Below are 20,049 nucleotides of genomic sequence, written 5' to 3' on the forward strand. Positions count from 1 at the left end.
TTTTATTAATATGAGGAAGAGCTCATGATATAATATCTATTTTTTTTTCTAAAATTTTCATCTCTGGTTTATGTACTTTATAATTTAAGAGGCTATTACAAATAAAACCCTGCCCTTACAGGGTCTTAAAGGAAGAAAATAAAAGAATTTGGGTTCTGATAAGAGAATGATCTATACGTGTATGAAGAAGTTGTGGGAAGGGAGACTGGCCACAGGCTTTTAGCAAATACTCATCAATTTACTGCCCAGATGAGGAAAGGGGCTTTAATATGGTGTAGCTCTATTTTTCTAGGGGTGTGTGTGTGTGTGTGTGTGTGTGTGTGTAATGCCAGTCATTTGGGATTACCTTGAAACAGACATAGACATTTGGGCTTTATGACCGTCTCACTGATCCTTCATGCATATTACATCCAACCACACTGAACCAGCAATGCTGCGCACAGCTGCACACATAATTGCTCGTGGAAGGGATGGCTGACCTGTTATCCATTCTTCTAAGGAATTTATTCAAACTGATAGCAATTTCCTTAACTGAAAGGGTCATTTTGAAAGCCAGGAATGGTGGCATATGAGGAGGAAGGAGTGCCGTACACTTGAAGGAGAACAGAAACATCTCCTTCCGATGTACTTTCGTAGACATAGAATTGGTTTATTTACTGGGGGAAAGGGAGTCAGGGGAGGAACAACCTAAACAACCTTACTCTATGCATTTATTAATCATTATTGTTTCTAATGAAGGATAAGGGGAACATTGTGGCATCCTGTAAGATACAGTAACGACTTTGAAGCAGTCTCCGGACTCAAAGGAGTCCCAATGTGGCTGCTCCCTGTGAGACAGCATCTCCACCCATAAAGTTCCTTGCTGGCCATTGCTGCAGACATCCCTTTTGCCTTGAGCTTATCCCTACTCACTGGCTGAATGAAGACAGGCTGAGTCCTGTCCCTTTGGAGGGTGGCTTTCTGCCAAAATTGTTTATACTCTTGCCAAGAGATTTCCTTCTGTTAGAAACCTTGTCCCCAAAATAGTCCTCTTCATCTCCTGAGACAAAGTTTAAAAAAAAAAGAGTGGGTGGGGGAAGAAAGGGTTTTTGTCTCTATTGAAGATTATTTTCTTATAATAAATTCCTCTTCAAAACCAAGTTATTTAAAGTTCTAGATGTTAGAAACTGAAGCATTAGACTCAATGTGTAATTTATTTATTTTAGTGCTGAGAACTGAACTCAGGTTCTCATTCATGCTCGACATTCTACCACTGGGATACATCCCCAGCCCACCACATGCACACACACACACACACCACACACAGACAGACAGACAGACAGACAGACACACACAGACACACACACACAGACACACACACACACACACACAGACACACACACACACCTCTTTTTTTTTTTAAGAGGGGATGTTTATCATGGCAATATTTAGATCGCTGAAAAACTATGAACAATAAACATTTCAACAACAGAAAAACATTCTGTAAATTGTTGGACACTAAAATGGAACACCACGTCACCCTTGAAACAATGTTCAATGCAAGTTTATTCACAAAGAAGAAATCATCACAGGCTGTTGAGGGAAAATCAAGACCCTACAATCTGAATTTTAATTGTCATGATTTAATTATGTATTAGGACCTTACTAAGCTATTAAACTTTGGGTACATCTTTAATGTGTGTGGCTCAGTTTTCTATCCACAGATTCAAGATACTAATTCCTACCTGATAGGCCAAGAGCATAATGGTTGGTGGCTGCTCTTCCATTATTAACAGAAGAATATTTTCATTTAAAAACTATGTGTCTGAGAACATTAGGTAGGGTATGGTATTTCATAACCCTTCAAAGGCAAATGTCTCATGGAATAAAAGCAAAGTTTAAAAAAATTAACAAAAAACTCCTCAAAAACAATGTGATAATGCTAACACAAAACTTGTCTACCACACGAGTGGGACCTGAGTTCAAATTCGGAGAGCCCAAAGTTCAGTAGCATGTGTTGCATATAAAAAAATGATAGTTTTTTTGAATAATTACTGCAACAGCATGTTCCTGAGGCAAGAGGGAGGAGGCACTTAGACTGTGGACCTTACAGAGAGGAGACAGCTTTGCTATAGTTTGAACAAGCCACAGTTTTCTTTCCAGTCTAAAACAGGCAGAAGCTAATGTATTCTTGGATATGAATTTAACTATTGCCCCCAATTCCATTTATTTAAAAACTAAAATAAAAAAGGTCAGCATTTGGTTTAATCACTTGCTACCTCAAAACTGCTTTTGGTATGATATGATTTGACTGTTAAAGCAGGGCCACATTTAAAGACTGATTCCCAATCTATATAGACTACAGGAAGATAGCGAAGGTTCAAGAAGTTTCTAATATCTCTCCTGACACCAACTCAAGGGAAGCAGTGAATTCTTTCAAGGTTAAGAGTATAGAAGATTAAGTGACCCACTGGTGACCAAGCTGATGACCTGTGGAGAGAGCAGGAAATTAACAGTCTCTATATTTGGAACTCCACGGACATGTTGCCACCCCCAATTGTTAACCTAATACATTAATGTAATTTCTGCCATCCTGCAGAAAACCCATTTGTAAGATGTCCACTGAATTTGCTGGGAGAGATATGAGCCAAGAGCCTCTGCTGCAGGTTTCTCAACATGAAAGATATCCATAGTTATATAAGAGAGCAGCATCCTTAACCCTCCTCTGATAAACACTAGGCACTGAAGTAACCATATAGCAATCTATGATATGAAAAGAGGAATGGAAAAAAAAAAAGAGAAGAGGAATGGAGCATTTTTTTAGAGACAGCAAAATGTAACCCCTTCATTTTGCTGAGAAGACTGTGGTTTGGTGGTTTGAAGAAAACTACCCAGGGACTAAGGACATGGCTCAGAGGTAAAAAGCTCAGTTCCTGCCAGCCACATGGCAGCTCACAACTACATGCAACTCCAGCTCCAGGGGTTCTAATACCCTCTCCTGGCTGCAGGTCCTACACTCATGTGGTGCATATATATATATATATATATATACATATACATACATACATACATACATACATACATACATATACATCTGCGCAGGCAAAACATGTATACACATAAAATAAAAAATCTTTAAAAAAGAGAAAACTGCCTGAACAGTGAGATTAGAAGTTACCTTGCTTTAAATTTTCGTTAGTCATTTCCTTAGTGCTTGATCTGTAAAATCTGATTAGCATTCTTTACTTGAGACTGGCAAGAGTTATGTTGATATAAACTTAGGGGCTTTGTCCAATTTGGGAGAAAGGTGGCAATAAAACAAAAGCTGACATCTCTTCATACAGAAGTCTCTGGCAAGAGGTCACCCCAAGTGTGTGAAGGTGTACGGGCAAAAGTTACTCAAATGAACTTCCCAAAGGAGCTTTTAACTTTATAAAGTGCAGTGAGATTATCCAACTGTTAATATTTCTTCTTTTTTTTTTATTTGGAATTTATTTGGAAAAAAGCAAAACTCCCACTTTCCTGTACCGAGCCCAATGAGGTGTTTCCAAGACCCTGTTTTCCTCCGGTCCACTGTCCCTCCCTGACTGCAGCTTCCGTCACACTGTTATGAGGATGCTACTTGGGTTAGGGGTTCTCCTGGTACTGTACCAAGGCCTGGGGCTTGGTCTGAGCGTCCTAAAGCCTAAAGTTTCTTTGGTGCACACACACATGGCAGAAGGCTAGCCACTGGGGTAATAGTTACATGGCTTTGAGATCGTCTTCATTAAATATGCTTGATTCCCATTCCAGCTGTAAGCGGTTAAGATATTATAGGAAATGGCCTCGGTGACCCAGGCATCTGTGTCCCCAGATCCAGTGCTTTGGACTCCTTGGTTTAGCACTTGCACCAGAGCCTTGGGGGACAAGCATGCCCACATCTTTTAACTCGACCTGCCACCTGTTAAAATTAGAAGCACCCGTTTCACATACTCTGGACTAATACCAGCTAAACGTCTGTCCCCAGGAACAGAGAGTGAGTTCACTTCTGCTTCGGTGAAGAGTAGTTCAGGATTCTGGGACACTGAAAGTAGAGGTGTATTCACATTCGAACTCAGTTCAAAGCACATGGCTTGCATATGTGTTCCAAGACACCTTGTTCTAAGATCAGTAACTGTAAATATTAAATTCCTTGACTTTTAAGCAACAAAGTATAGAATATATGAGGGGCACACACAGATACAGACATACATATGGATGATGAAAAACACCCAAATCATGCCACTGTTTGTGGTGACTGACGCCACCCTGCAGTGGGTTACATTTAAGCTGTACATTCCATATACAAACATCCAGAAACACACATGTGGGAAGTATCTGCAAGTGTAGTTCCAGAGCCTGCTTGCTAGGCATAGTGGCGATGTTCTATAACCTAACCCCACAGTTTAGGAAACAGAAGGACCATCATAAGACCAGCTTCACCTATGGGCCGAGTTCAAGGCCAGCCTGCAGTATATGAGATCCTGTCTCAAAAATCGAAACAAACTAAATACTGGATGGGATTTTTCACGGGACAACATTTAAAGAACAAGCCATGCAAACACAGAACAGTAAAAAGCAGCTGCTGGCGGTGTCTGGTTAGGCTGTTAGCAGACACATCGGGTCTGCTGGAGAGTGCAGGATAGACCATTCAAACATCAATTCTGGTGTGTGTGCAGTCTCTGTGGGACCATATAGGAACAACAACACAGTAGGATCCTGGGTAAAGGATGCTTGATGTTGAAGGGCTGGTTTAGTGAAGGAAATTTGATTCACGCCGACACTGGAAGGCAGGCTTACATAGACGCAGGTGAGGACAGGGATCAGGCTGCTGCTTTCAGATCTAAAGCTTCCTGCCCAGCTGGGACACACTGAAATCTTGACCAGCTACTGCCGTTCAGTGTGTCCCAGCTGGGCGAGAAGCTTTAGATCTGAGAGCAGCAGCCTTGTGCTCTATACTTAGGCATCTGCTAGGGATCATCGCAAATCTCCTTTGCAGTGTAACATGCAGCGGAGCACTAGGTGGAATCTGTCACCTCACCCTTGCATGTGACAGAAGTCAAGCTAAGCTTACCTGAGCACCTGCACGTTAGGTGTTTTGTTTTGTCTAACCCTGAGACACCCACCCAGGGCACGACCTATTATAACCATGTTTTAGGGATTGGGACACTAAGACATGGAGGTTCAGTGATCAGCCAAAGTCACACAAGGGGAGATGCTAAGATCTGAGCCCAGAAAGAATGACATCGCACCTAGCCTCTGTAACCTTGAATACATGACGGGTGTTGGGACTAAAGCTTAGTGTCACCAGGACTGGCCAACCCCAAGCAACTTTCTCGTTTTCTTTCATGGGGGAGGGCGAAGGGAGACGAGAGACAGGATCTAAATACCCCGAGGTGGCCTTGAACCCCCGAGTCTTCTGGCCTCTCTCTTGATTTCTGAGTCTCTTCTGCTTTTACATAGAGTAATGAGTTACACTGCAAAGCTAATAATGGGCCCAATGGGACACATGGACGTATGTCATTTGTAAAATTCCATAGAAGAACAGAACAGGTTGTTTTGCTTTTTCTTTTAATTAAAGATTTATTTTATGTGCAGTAGTGTTTTGGCTGCATGTGTGGATGTGCACCACATACATGCCTGGTACCCACAGAAGCCAGAAGAGGGTATCTGATCCCCTGCAACTAGAGCTATGGGCAACTGCAAACGACAGTCAATGTTCTTAGCCCTTGAGCCATCTTTCCAGTGCCTTCTGCACCCTTGAAACATGGTGCTGTTATGTAGCCCAAGACAGATTTAACAGGGGAGGCAAGTGGATCTCTGAGTTCGAGTCTAGCCTAGTCTACAGAGCAAGTCTCAGAATAGCAAGGGCTACACAGAGAAACCCTGTCCTGAAAAACAAAAAACAAACAAAAGGTGTCCATTGCAATATATATTAAATACTGAAGCCATCTCCCCATATGCAGAAAATGATCCGTCTATCCAGGAATGTGTCATTAAAAAGGGAAAAGTAGTAATGTTATTTGGACAGGACTATGACTTTTTGCCCAGCGGTGGGGACATTAGAGCCATGGACAAAATCCACTGGAACTGCTATCAAGGAAAAGACACTCCCTTTGGGGAAGGAGGAAATGAGCAATAAAGGATTTATGGCTCTCTAGAGAACGAGTTCCTGGTCTACAAAAGCAAAGTGCATCAGCTGTTAATAAGAGCTCAGCGCCTTTCTCCATTCCTCATAAGTCCAGTGTGAGAGAGGTGTCCACATAAGATCACAAAGCCTCGACAGCATCAGGTGGCTAAAACTCCATAATCTGAAAGGCAGACTTAGAAAGTCACCAGTGGGAAAGCCACTGTGAACTCCAAACCTGCTCGTTAGAGGTTGGCTGCTCCACAAACAGAGTTAAGTCCTGACCTACACCTTGGTCACAGTACACATTGGCATGCTCAGCCAAGGAGAAGTCAAAAGAAAGCCCATGCACTCCACTGTCGTGACAGCATCATCCAGGAAACCAACAGTGACTTGCCTGCCCTGAGATTCCCTGCTCAACTGTACAGGGCTTGACCCCTAACCTATGGCATAACTCTGCAGACTGAGCAGAGGCTGTCTCAGTCTGAGTGGTTTATGAGAGAGTTAGAATAGGACATGAGAGAGAGTGGCAGATGCCCCGCCCCGCCCCGCCTTTCAGTTCACAGCAAGACTCAACCAGGATGGGATGCCCATCTGCATGAGTTGAGAACTGAAGCTAGCAATCAGTATTAAGTCATTCAGAGGGAGCCAGCCTAGTGAGGTAGGACTGAAACAGAACAGTGTTCTCCATACAGGAGGGTTCTTCCTGCAGAGACTCGGGTGTACCTAAGATTTTAATATAGATAGCAGCAGCATTGGCATGGTGCACCTATGACAGCATGGCAGGCTACTGCTGAATACTTAAGTGTTTCTAAAATATGAGCTCAGAATCTGTAAGCGAGGCCTACCTGGCTATTTTCTGACCTAGTCAAACAAGAACCAGGAACACGCCCACGATGCCGATGCCCACAGTGCCAACCTCTGCCAACCACATAGCTCTGCATGTGTGCAGCTGACATACCAATGGCAGATGAGCATTTCCTCGACTGGATCAGCAGAGCAAATACCTCACATGGCTCTGCGAGGTACAGGAGACACCGAAGAGAAAGGAGCCTTGTACAGGTCTTGCATGAGGAATGCCGGTGCCCTTTAACCAAAGGGCCCCCCACTTATAAAATGATGCCTTGTAGGGTGTAGTAAACGCTGGAGTAATATGAACCAGTGCTTGGCTACTGCCCTGCATAGGAGGGACATCTATTAAACACCTCTTTCTACAATTACAATTAAAACCGTGCACTACCTGCAATGTCCCTGAGTGTGTGAGAACAAGAATAGATGTTGTGAGCTGAGGGCTTCTGCTGGAGACATACTGAGTCTAACGGCGTGTAGCCTGATTATACACAATGCTGTTCTGAGAGGGAACTTAAATGAGGCACGAGTGTGAAGTGACAGGTACCAAGCAGGGGTTGTGGAGAGAAAAGGACGAAAAGGAAAACGGTAGCTTTCAGAAGAAACGCACGCGCTTCACTTCTGGACTACATACAATTTGAAGGTAAAGGTTCTAGAATTTCGTTTTTATCTTTTCCCCTTTTTATGCCGTTTTTATTCATTATTATCAGGATCTAAGATATTGCCTGGCAATAGGTACTGGATCAGGATCTGGGTTCATCTGCAGGTGCGTCTGCGAGTCAACACAGGAAAAGGAAGCCAGTGGCGCGCTGGTGTGGGGACAAGCCTCACACCATGGTACAAAGAAGCAGAAGTGACCTTTGCCCCAGTGCCTGAGTCACTGCGGCACCAAAGCCAGGGCACTGTGACAGGTCCATTCACAATGACACCAGGTCACTCCACAGGGAAGTCCCAGGAAAGGCTTCAAATCGGTGAAATCTGTTCCACTTTGTCACTGTCCCCAGTGAGCGGATGAGGTGACAAGAACCGTCACGGTGCTCCTACTTAACTCATCAATCAGGACCACGAGGGGAGGCTTCGTGGTCTACAGGTGAAGGGAAAAAATAGCTTAGGCAACTCATCTGTGGGCAAAATGTTTTTGGTCAGTTTCAAAACTATCTTCTTCGCTGACTTGAAGTAGAACACACAGAGAAAGGTGCCCAGAGACACTCCCAACTATACACATTCATGTCCCCAGCACCTCTGTGAGAAACAGGAGCCCTTACACTTCCCTTCAGTTAGTGCCCCATGGGTGAACACTGAACTACTAACCTACTGCTTTAAGCACCCCATCGTTTTATTCAGAGCAGTTTAACCTGTAGTAATTGCTCCTTGGGTTAAATTTGTATTTTTTTCTATTTTTTAAAACTCTCTCTCTCTCTCTCTCTCTCTCTCTCTCTCTCTCTCTCTCTCTCTCTCTCTCTCTCTCTCTCTCTCTCTCTTTCTCTCTCTCTCCCTCTCCCTCCCTCCCTCTCTCTCCTCTGTCTCTCCCCCCCCCCTTACTAATCATCTTACTTCCCCAGTGTTTTCTTACAGAGGTGACTCTCGTCCTGACTCATCTCTGTTGCTGGATGACTCTGACCTCACCTCAAGCCCAGGCTAGTTAGCAGAGCCCATCCTGCTTTACCTCCCAAGTGCTGGGATTGCGGACCTATAGCGCCATGCCTAGCTTTTTCTGCAAACATTTTATTAAAACGCCAAGCACACGGAAAGAAACAGAAAGCCCGTCTAAGTTTAAAGCTCGATGCAGTTTTGCAAAGACTTTATCGATCTGAAGCCAGAACATAGCCAGCACCCAGGGTGACTTTTCCCCCCAATTCCTCCTGCCAACTCCCCCTTCTTATAATCCCTGCCGTGACTACTAACAGCATACAGGAGCGCACAAACCCATTTATATTCATGAGAGTCATTCAGGCTTTTGCATGTGCTACACGAACATTTCTATATTGCATTCAAATGCATCAATGTGACAGTTTATTCCTTGGAATATTTATAGATAAGTGATAGTTTCCACATTTGGCAATTATAGCTGGCGCCCCACTGCACATTGTTATACATACTTTGTTACACATGAGGATGCATTATTTGACTAAGCAGGACTGTTCCGCCATCCAGTATGCAAAGTCACTGCATCAACCTAGGCTTCCACCTAGTGTCTGTTGGTCTTTATCTTTGCTAACACTTGACACTGCCTGACATTCTCACTTTAACTGTGATGATACCTATGCAGTTTGTCTTATAGTAGAGTTACTTGGCTTTCGTTGATAAGCAATGAGGTTGCATAGCACCTTGGTACATGTTTTAAAATACTATTTATTATGTTGAGGGTGTAGGATTGTGGGGCAGACACCCCATAGCATGCATGTGGAGGTCTAAGGACAACTCTGCGGAGTTGGAACTCTCCTTCCACCTTTTTGTGGGATCTGGGGATTGAACCCAGGTCACCAGGCTTATAGGACAAGCACTTTTCCCTGTGAGCCATCTTGCAGGCCATGGACATTATCTTTATATGGCTCTTGTTTGTCATTTGCTATGTCCCTGCTGATTCACAGAAGTTTATTTATGTTCTGCATGTGAGTGGTTTGTTAGACATGCTTATTGGCACCATTTCTGCCTATACAGTGGTTTGCTTTTCATTTTCTTAATAGGGTGGCTTTTCATAAACAGACACTTGAAATTCAAATGCGATGTAGTTTATAAATTATTTTCCTTTATGGTTAGTGCTTTCTGGGTCTTACTTAGCATTCATTTGGAAGAGACTTTGAAGCCTGGCTTGTGGCCATTGTCTACTGTAAGTTGCCGTAAAGTACTTTTCCTGAGAATTGCCTCGTGAAATTTTTTTTTCCATAAAAATAAAAAATGCATGCTGTTCATTCACTGAGAGGGTGGTGCTCAGAAGGAACCACCTACAAGCGCCTGCCAGGGGGACAGAGTTACCCCGGCTCTTGCCCCTCTCTGAGACTGGCTGGTCCACAACTCTCCCTTTAACATTTCTCATTGGACAATATTTATTTTTGTTGCGTGTAACCAAAGTGGCCTACTGGTTCCTTAACTCAGTTTCTTACCTTGATGCCTCCATGTTTACCCATCACTGTATTGGCTATATTCCTAATTGCTGGGGTTTGACAGGCAGCAATTTAAGGGAGGAAGGGTTTATTCTGGCTTACAGTTTATGAAGGGTCCCCAACCTTGCTAACACTGCGACTCTTTAATACCGCTCCTCATGTTGTGATGCCTCCAACCAGAACATTATTTTTGTTGCTACATCATAACTGTAATTTTACTGCTGTTATGAGTTACAATGTATCTGATATGTGACCTCTGTGAAAGGGTCATTCAAACCCCAAAGGGGTCGTGACTCCTAGTTTGAGAACCAGTGATCTAGATGATCATGTGGCTGAGTGTGGTAGTCAGGTATCATTGCTGTGGTAGTCAGCAAGCAGAAAGCTCACAGGAAGTAGTACAGGGTTATCAAACCTGAAAGCTTCTGCCTCACCATCAGTGACCCATGTCTTCCAGCCTGGCTCCCCCCACTTAATGCTTCCACAACCTTCTCAAAGAGGTGATGACAGGCTCCAGTACATAAACCTATAGAGGACATTCTACATTCACGTCACAGTGGTACCCAGCAAAGCCTGAACAATGACGTTTTATGAACAGAAAGTTCACCTTCAAGGAAATCATGTCCTCAACCGCCCATGATTACAGCAGGAGGAGTTTTCACAGCAGGCTTCTGATATGTCCAGGAGACATAATGCGTTTCTCTCACTAGCCTTTAGGGCACAAAAGAAAGGGAAAATGTAGCTAACGCTGAGCATCTCCAACACAGTCCAAGCACAGCAGAGCACTAAGCCTTTAATGAGCACCAGCAGAGACAGCCCCGATGCTGTGCCCACGTACCCTAGTAAATATCCTTTCAGCTGCTGGCTATCATAACAAGCGCTGATTTATCAAAATGGAAGGGCAAACAGTAATTAGGTAACTTAAAGGAGACCTAAAGATCACCTAGCAGGCACGGGGAGGCCTACAGCTAAGAAAAACCGCTGTTACTGGAAAGATGCTGGGGAAACTCATCTCAGCGAGCATTGTCTCCAGTCCTCTGGAGCCAACACACTGAGCAGGGAGACTGACAAAGGAGCACAAGTTATGCCTCTGAAGGCGCCTAAGCTGGTGAACTACGGAAACACTGGCAGAGGACGGTAGACTAGATCTCTGGAAGTGCTTGCAGAACGCCAGCGTTGCCTTCAGCCCACCCAAGTGGTGGCAAAGCTTCATCTCCGGACACTGAGTGAGTGTGAAGTTTTTCAAAGCAGTCAGAATGAAAGCCGATGAGCAAGCGTCTGTTTTTAAAGGGGCACCGCCGTATTTTATGGAAGTGGATCTGACTGTCTTTTGGCTGGTGCCTGACGGTGAAGCCTGGCTTAGACTTCCTAATGTGTCACAAAGGGTTAATACTGCATGCCATGGAGAGGTTGATAAATAGGATAACATATCTAGAGCCACCAGGTTTTTTGATTTTATTATTGTAAGGAAGAAGAATGGCTTTTGTCTGCTGAATATAAATTGGTTCGGGGAAAGACTTCCGAAACAGAAATGTCTAAGTTTTAGCCATTATTATGATCATTAGTCTTTATCAAGACTGACATTTTCTCTGGATTACGTACAATCCAGATCAGACCAGAAATTCTTTTTTAGGACTGTGAGCGGACAAAGCACAACCACAGCGCCCATGTGTTACCAGTAGGGCGCTTGCTTAGTCTCAGGGAACCACTTGGAGTCTAAAGGCCTCGGAGCCTAGCGTGTCGTGTTCTGTAGAGGAGACAGAGAAGACGGGCAGTTTTTCAGACCACGAAAAAAGACTAAATGAAGGAAAAAGACATTTTCAAAGAAAACACGGCTCTATATGGATACGCAGAGGGGTTGTTGGGAGAGTAGGAACCTTTCTCTCCCTGGTAAGCTTAGTGGGCCATGTCTTCAAAACTCCAGCCAGCTAGCTGCCGCACAGCACTGGCCAGCTAGAACAGGTTGACCCAATAGGAGAACCAGCTGTACAAGTTTTCAATGGCAATGACTTGCCCTGCTTTATGGTCCTGGAGATAGACTGTCAAATGCCCCCTAGACTAAGTAACTTTGGGTCTCAGTGTCTTTACTGGTAAAATGAAAGAACTCATATTTACTTCCCAGTACTAGGAGAATCAGATGATCTCAGGAGAGATAGTTATCACACTGTCTGGTGCATGCATGCTCCTGCATGAGCGAGATGTTGTTACAGTACTTACTACTGGTTTTAAACAAAAGAGGAAATACCAAATATTAGATCTAAATTATAGTTCGAGACTTTGCTGAGTCTTGATCAATAACTATTTTTGAAGGACAGTGTTTCTCCAAATATTTCTTTATGCTTTCTTTTCGTTTGTTTTTATATTATTATGTATATAATTTATTTACTTGTAAAACCGTGTACTGGGTACACAGAGAGCCTGTGGAAGCCAGAGGGAGTTGGATCCCCTGGAACTGGAGTTACAGACACTTGTGAGCTACCTTGTAGGAACTTGGACTTGAACCCAGGTCTTCTGGAAGAGTAGCCAGTGCTCTTAACTGCTGAGCTGTCTCTGTAGCCTTTTCCTTTCTTTCTTAAATCTATATAAGTTTGGAGCATGCCTAGTTAAGAGAATTTTGCTAAAAGTTACTTAGTGGATTATCTAGGTTGTGTGCTCTCAGAGTCGACTTCCTTGGACTGGTGATGTGAAAGATGAAGCTGTACTAAGTAGTAGTCTTACAAGGTCAATCTCTGGACCATAAAGGAGATGAGGAATAATACCACTTTAATCATGGTTGTATATACAAAAGGACAAAGACTATGGGACTTCCTCATCGGGAAAAACAGGAACTATTAATACTCTCCTTACAGATTCTTTTGAAAACAGACAGGAGTTTTCCCATGGACAGTCAGACATAAGTGCCAAAGCCAGAAAGAGTCTAAGCCAAAGGTAGTGTCATCCGAGTATTTTCCACACGGGTCACCAGCCTTACAGTTCAAAACAATGGCTCTGTTAATGATGGGGAAGGCGTAGGTCAGGAGAAGGTGTACATAGGTCCCCAAAGCCCTGCCCTTTGGCTACAGAATTCATTTAATACCGTAAACCCTCAACTCTACATTTTAAAGTAAGGGAGATGGTTCAGATGATCCTGGAGTATAGGCAGGGTGAATTCATATCCACATTTCTAAGACCCATATTCAATCCCCCAGACTGCTTTTAGAAAGCATTATACAAAATCCGCACAGCTTTGATGATGCACCAGTGATGAACGCATAATGATAAAATATGAACTCATGTTAGCATGTTCACACAGTGCTACCCTGCAGTCACTACGAAGCCAGCTGCCTGCCCATCATCACACCTGTCTTTCGTGACTGTCACGGTCTTTCGCCATCTGTGGCAATGACAGTCACACTATCCATGGAACGTCTCGACGACTCATTTAATTCTAACGCATGAAGAGCTAAGGTTCCGTGGAGCTACAGATAGATGGGCCAGCATGGGTAGCTTCTACCAGCTCATTATGGCTAACATATAAGAGGTGGCAACATCAGCAACGTGGGGAAGTTTAAGTGACACAGAACCAAGGAGTCTCACTTGCGTCCAGAAGGTATGCATAAGTTAATTACGCTAACATCTGCTGTATGCCAGCCCCTCCGACCATGGGCTTTAGATCTGACATTGTATAGACACTCCGTTAGTGCTTCTCGTTTGTGGGTTGGAGGACTAGGGATGGAAGAGGTTCCTGACCATCTGTAGTGCTGGTTCACAGAAGAGATGACAGGAAAGATCCTGCTTCCTTTCCCGTGTCCTCTTTCCAGGTCCTGTGATGCACATCCTTTTTCACAAGCCTGGAAGTCCTCTGAGGTCAGATGCCTGAGGAAGGTCGCTCCTGGACCTGCTCTTTGACTTCCTAAAAACCATTTCCTCTGATGGTCAAGTGTTTCTGTGACTGCCTATCTGCTTGTAGCATGCAGTCCTCCGGCGAGTCTCATCTGCCTTCCTTCCTCCTCTGGGGCCTGCGTTTGTTCAACGTGTCAAGATTGGGCCAGGATCTGAGCTAAAGACCAAACACATGAGGACTCAGAGAAGGGAAGAAATGAGCCCAGAGCCTGGATTTGCTTCCTAGAATTTGCATTCCTTTTAACACGTGTTCCAAACTACAAAGGTGGTGTAGTATAATGTAGAAGCAATGCAGCAGGAGAACATGGGGCTAGGCTTCTAACACTGCATTCCTACCCTGCCACCTTTGCTCTGCGCAGCTCTCCTTTCCCTCTTGCTGCGCTCCCATACAGCCCTGACACCAAAAAAGTGTCAAATATGAAGGGATGTTGGAATGGTCAAAGGAGAAAAGGTTGTTTCTCAGAAATAGCTGCTAAAAACAAAACAAAACAAACAAACAAACATTCCTTTAATGCCAGCACTCTGGAGGCAGAGGCAGATACATGTCAGCATTGGAGACCAGGCTGGTCTACAGAGTGAGTTCCGGGACAGCCAGGGCCACACAGAAAAACCTGTCTCTAAAAACTAAAAACTAAACCAAACAATAAAAAAATTATTATAGTGTTCCAGTCATTACACACATGCACTCGCGCACGCGCACACACACACACACACACACACACACACACACACACACACAGAGTTAGATATTTGCATCTCCTGGTAATTCTATGAAAGAGATGCTATAAAAGGATTTCCCATGGAAAGAAATGGATCTCCTTTATTACATGCTCTCCTGAGTAAGTTCACACATAGGCCAATGGCTAGGAAAGAGTGTTTACATCACACCTTCTAGGAAAGCGCCATGACCTAGCTTCATAACTCTGCTTGTGTGAAGAAAGGATACTTCTTGGGAAGATATAGGCCTTATGACTTGGCTGCTTGTCAACTCAATTGGTCTTTGGCCAAATGACACCATATTGCCTCTACCTAAGTAAATAAGCCACACGCATATTTGAAGAGCTGTGGAGCTAGGTGTAAAGGCCACCAAGCATACCTTCCATTCTTGGCTGAAATCCCTTCCTGTCTATAAGGCAGAGAGATTATGTGCTTGTTTTAGTCACATAATCTTGTTTTAGTCCTTTTTGTTATTTTGTCTTTTTTTTTTTTTTTTTTTTTTTTTTTTTGTCAGAGCTGAGGACGAAACCCTGAGGCCTCTCGCTTGCTAGGCAAGCACTCTACCTGAGCTAAATCCCCAACCCTCATTCTTCTCTTCCTGAAGTGGCTCAGGGAAGTAGCTCAGAACCTGGCTAGAATTTAATCTGTTTAGTGTGGGTATATGACCAAGTTTATGGACATTTCTGTGCCAGTGGGTGTTGGTAAAGATGACACCAGCAACATCCATACAAACAACCAGTTTTACCTGCCCTATTATCTGGGCTTGTCCTTGGGATAAATGGGAAATGCCCCAGCTTTAAGAACCTTTGGGCTGAAATCTAATGCTTAGGCAATGACCCTAGGCTTTTCCCTCTGAAATGGCAGACTCGGGGAGACCAAAGGAGCTGCATCTTCTAAGGTGACCGAGTCCCTCTGAGCTTCCTCTTCCTGGAGGAAAACAGCCCATCACTCCACAAACCTAAGGGTTCTCGCCCTACCTTCCAGGCATCCAGACAAATGTTGGGGCTTAGAATCAAAATGGTCTCTTGGATCTCTGTTGTTGTTTTGTTTGTTTTCGGGTGGGCAGGATCAGCTACGATCTCATGAGCCATCTTTCTGTATTTACAGTAGCTGCACTGAGTTACAAAGAACTGCCAAGTCTTTTGAATTTCTGGTTGTTTCTACCTTTTTGGTTGTTTTATTTTAAATATGAGCATCCTCTGATAGCAAACTCAATACTTCCCGTAAGAATTCTGCTTAGTTAAGGACCCTACTGAACGTAATCACCAAGGCTCAGTCCTGTGTTTCTCCATCTCCTCCCCACGCCCTCTGCCTACCTTTTTCCTTCTAATACTCTTGTTTGATCATCCAAGGCCCTGCTCCACTTCATAAATTCTGACCCAAAGGCCTTTTGGTCCAGTCAAGAAAAATGAAAACCTAATGACCAGATCAGTGATGGGAATCCAGAGGCTGTAGGTCTGAGGTAAAGGAGGTAAAAGACAAGGAAAGCGAATCATCAGACCCTAGAGTACTGTGGCTGAGAGAGTCTTATGGACCACCCTCCCATAAAGCTAGGTGCACACAGCGAGTCACCTCCACTCTACAGCGGTGAGTAACTCAGATGGGGCACTCCTCAGAGTCCCCAGTCACGTGAAATAAAAAGAAAAAAAAATCACTACAATCTGCTGTCCTGGACTCTCTAGTCCAGGCTGTCCTGGTGCTGGGATTAAAGGCACGTGCCACCACCTCTGAACCTAGAAATCACTCATAAGTCTCTCATTATTTACACGGTGGAATTAAAATCTCCAAATCAATTGCCAAAGTCACCACTGGCTAGGACAAGCCAAGGGTTCCTGGCCCGGGGCACACGTCCTTACAATTATTGAGGCCAAGGACAGCAGTTTAAGGAGACCAGGGAGCTCAAGGCTGCAATGATGAAACATGACAACTTACAAAAGATACACAAGTGTGGACTGCTTTGAAATGGCACACACACACACACACACACACACACACACACACACCCAAGGCTTTGCTTGCTCATGCATTGCAATCTACCACTAAGCTGCTTCCCTACCTATAAGTGAATTTTTAACAATAAAGTGTTCCTTCTAAAAAAAAGGCTCAACATGCTGGGTTTTGTTTAAATGTTTATTTATTATGCATACAGCGTTCTGATTGCATGTATGCCTGCAGGCCAGAAGAGGGCACCAGATTTCATTATAGGTGGTTATGAGTCACTCTGTGGTTGCTGGGAATTGAACTCAGGACCTCTGGAAGAGTAGCCAGCTCTTAACCACTGAGCCATCTCTCCAGATCTTGGAGTGAAAAACTGGGTTTGGAATGATAATAATCATATTGTGAAATAAAACCAACTAAGCCCAAACAACTGTTAAAGCCCATACTCCGCTGCTCTTTCAGAACTCATGTTCTCTTTCCAGCCACCAGCCGTGGGTAACTCCAGTCTAAGGGAATCTGATGCCTACTCTGGTCCCCACGGCCACCAGGCCCACATGTAGTATATGGACATAAATAAAGGCAAATCGAAAATATACATACCAAATTTTCTATTAATGTTTACTAATTTTATTCGTTATCCCAAAAAGGACTACAGTTAGCTCCAAAGTCCAGAGCTTTCCTTGTCCCCAACAAAGACCACAAGCTGCAGCTCTGAGTAATAAGGAGTCTACGACACTCACTGACCTTCCTCCCAGTGTTCCCATCGCAACTCCGCCCCATCCTCCCACCCAAAAAATCCATCAAAACAAACCTCTCCATTTCTCATTCTTTCTTAGCTCTTGTCAGTAAACAATGCAGTCATCATGGTAGTCTGAAGAACAACCCACACCCTGGCCCATTCTGGCATCTCCAAACTCTACAGTCATTCAGGAGCTTTCCCTATCTCTCTATGTTAGCAAAAAGAATAAGAGAAAGTTTCCAAATGTGGCCATGGATCTCTCTCAAAAGAAATGCCCCACTGAAGAAAATGGAGGAGAATGTTCTGATGTGCTACTCATTGATTATAGATTAAACCTCTGCTCCTTCCCTGCCTTACACCTCTTAAAGGGACAAAAGATTTGAAATGTGCCTCCAGTCAAAATAAGATTTCACCCTGCCTGCCCAGTAGTCTTAGCTCTAGATGTGCACTAACGGTTTCACTTCTGCAGAAGTTGCTTCATTGAATTGTCACAGAAAGCAGCTGTCCCCCAGACAATGAAGTTACCCGCACTTGAGCGGTTCCAGTAGGCAGGGGACAAAGCTGGCAGAATTCTCAACCTGTTGCTATAGTAGCAGGAAGAATGTGATTCAGGCAGCTCTGCTGAGATCCAGATCCAAATCCCTCCAGCTCCCGGAGAGAACATTAACCCTTCCCTGCCCCTGTTTAAAGGCAGAAATACTTGGGAAGAATTCTGTGTACCTCAGTGTTGGATGCAGTCCTCTTAGCGTCTAATCATGCCATCCACCCAATGCCCATTGATTTACACATCCGTATGTGGGTCCTGTGTTTTCATGGAAAACAAGCCAGGCATGGCCTTTGGTATTAAGCATGAAGGAGGAGGTGGATATTAAGTTATTGCTAAAACCACAACCCATTATGCTGTATCAGCAAAGGCATCACCAGAAAACCATCCATGCAAGATAATCAGAGTATTCATTAGTTAACAGTAGACTCTGTATGGGCGAGGGCAATGATTTGATAACTCGCCAGTGTTAATTTGAAAAAACAACAACTAGAAATTTCTGCCCCAATGCTTGCATGCCTCCCACAAATTAGTTTAAGTAAGTCATTTAATTAAATCAAGTTTTTGATTTATAACAGTAGCAAAGTTACAGTTATGAAGTAGCAACAAAAATAATTTTATGGTTGGAGGTTACCACAACATGAACTGTATTAAAGGGTCATAGCATTAGGAAAGTTGAGAACCACTGTGTTAGAGAATGATGTCACACATTGCTGAACATGAGACCAAGGTCCCTTGTTTATAGTTCCTGGCAACAGAAGTGCCAGGTAGTATTTAAAAAATACACAAAGATTCTCTAAAACAGTTCCCACACTCCAGTTCATTTTTGTGGTCAAGGTACAATGAAAAACCTTTGGAAAATACACCTTAGAAATGACCTATGTTTAATCCAGACTTCTTTCCTTACACTGTGAGTGGAGACCTCATGTTGTCTGACACACCTCCTTGCTCAACTTCCTCATTTCCCACGGAGCCCAGACATAGGAAATCGGAGTTTCTCAGGAGGCTAAATGCAAGTAGGTAGTGTTTATCCCATAAGCTATCAGTGAAACAAGACAGCAGTGATCAGACTGCCAAGCAAAAAAGAGCTGAGGAGAGGGTATTGGGGGACTGCTTGCTGGGCAAACAATTGAAGAGCTTTAATTTCGGTCAGAGGCCTTTTCTCAAAAAATAAGGAACAGCCAGCCTTGGGAGGCAGAGGCAGATCTCTGAGCCCAATGCCAGCTAGAGCTGCATAGTGAGACCATCTCTGAGCTAGCTACTAGGTGACAGTCTCCGCATCTCAGACGTGCTGGACTGTGAGGTAAGTCTGATCAAAACACACCGTGGCAAAGGCACAGAATGTCACAGGCAAAGCTTATCGACTAGTGGCCTGAACTAAAATCCCCCAGGCCAAGGATATCATCAAGTAGCCAGCTCGGAGATCTAGCTGGCACTGCAACACTGATTTCCTACCTCAGCGGGAAGCCCAGTCTACCTTAAAGAACAGAAGAGCTCCCAGGAAAGGACATTCATTCATCCAAACATCTTAACCACAGCACCTGAGTTAGAATCTGGGAAAAGAACCCAAGAACCAGACTAGATAGAAACTGGTCACTTTTTACCCAGATGTAATAAACGACAAGGAAGGAATGTCACAGGACCGGGAGTAATGATGTCACCTATTGCTACTCTCCTGGAGTTGGAAAAGAGACAGCCACGAGTGACCGCACGCTTATGACGTAGAGAACAAGATGGGTGGAAATGGAGGCATTCTGTAGAGAATGAAATCTTATGAAATCTCATCAGATAGATCCCAATGGGGTCTGACATTCCTTCTGCATTACCAGGCAGAAGATTCTTCGCTCTGAAGGAAGTCCTTGTCTGCCTTTTGGTTGCAAAGGGATTCAACAATGGCTCCTTGATCCTTTCCAAAGAAGGACACCGTATGGTTTCTTCACATGCCCTTTTCCCACAGAAGGCTGAGGAACTAGGCATTATTGTATGCCACAGGGATCCCAGACCTTGTATGAAAAAACATTTTTTTTTGAGACAGGGTTTCTCTATGTAGCCCTGGAACTTGTTATGTAGACAAGACTGGCCTCAAACTCACTAACCCAGGACTGGGATTAAAGGTATGTCTAGCCTGTGGTTGAAGTTACAATAGTGTTTGCTT

At 43.9% G+C, this 20,049-nt stretch overlaps 1 protein-coding gene across 1 annotated transcript in view; it reads right to left on the reverse strand.

Annotated features, from left to right (window-relative positions):
- The window catches only part of STON2 (stonin 2), a 132,789-nt gene that overhangs the window by 16,042 nt on the left and 96,698 nt on the right, over positions 1-20,049 (reverse strand). The window lies entirely within an intron of this gene.

The sequence above is a fragment of the Micromys minutus genome (genome assembly GCF_963924665.1).
Source record: "Micromys minutus genome assembly, chromosome: 1".
NCBI lineage: Eukaryota > Metazoa > Chordata > Mammalia > Rodentia > Muridae > Micromys > Micromys minutus.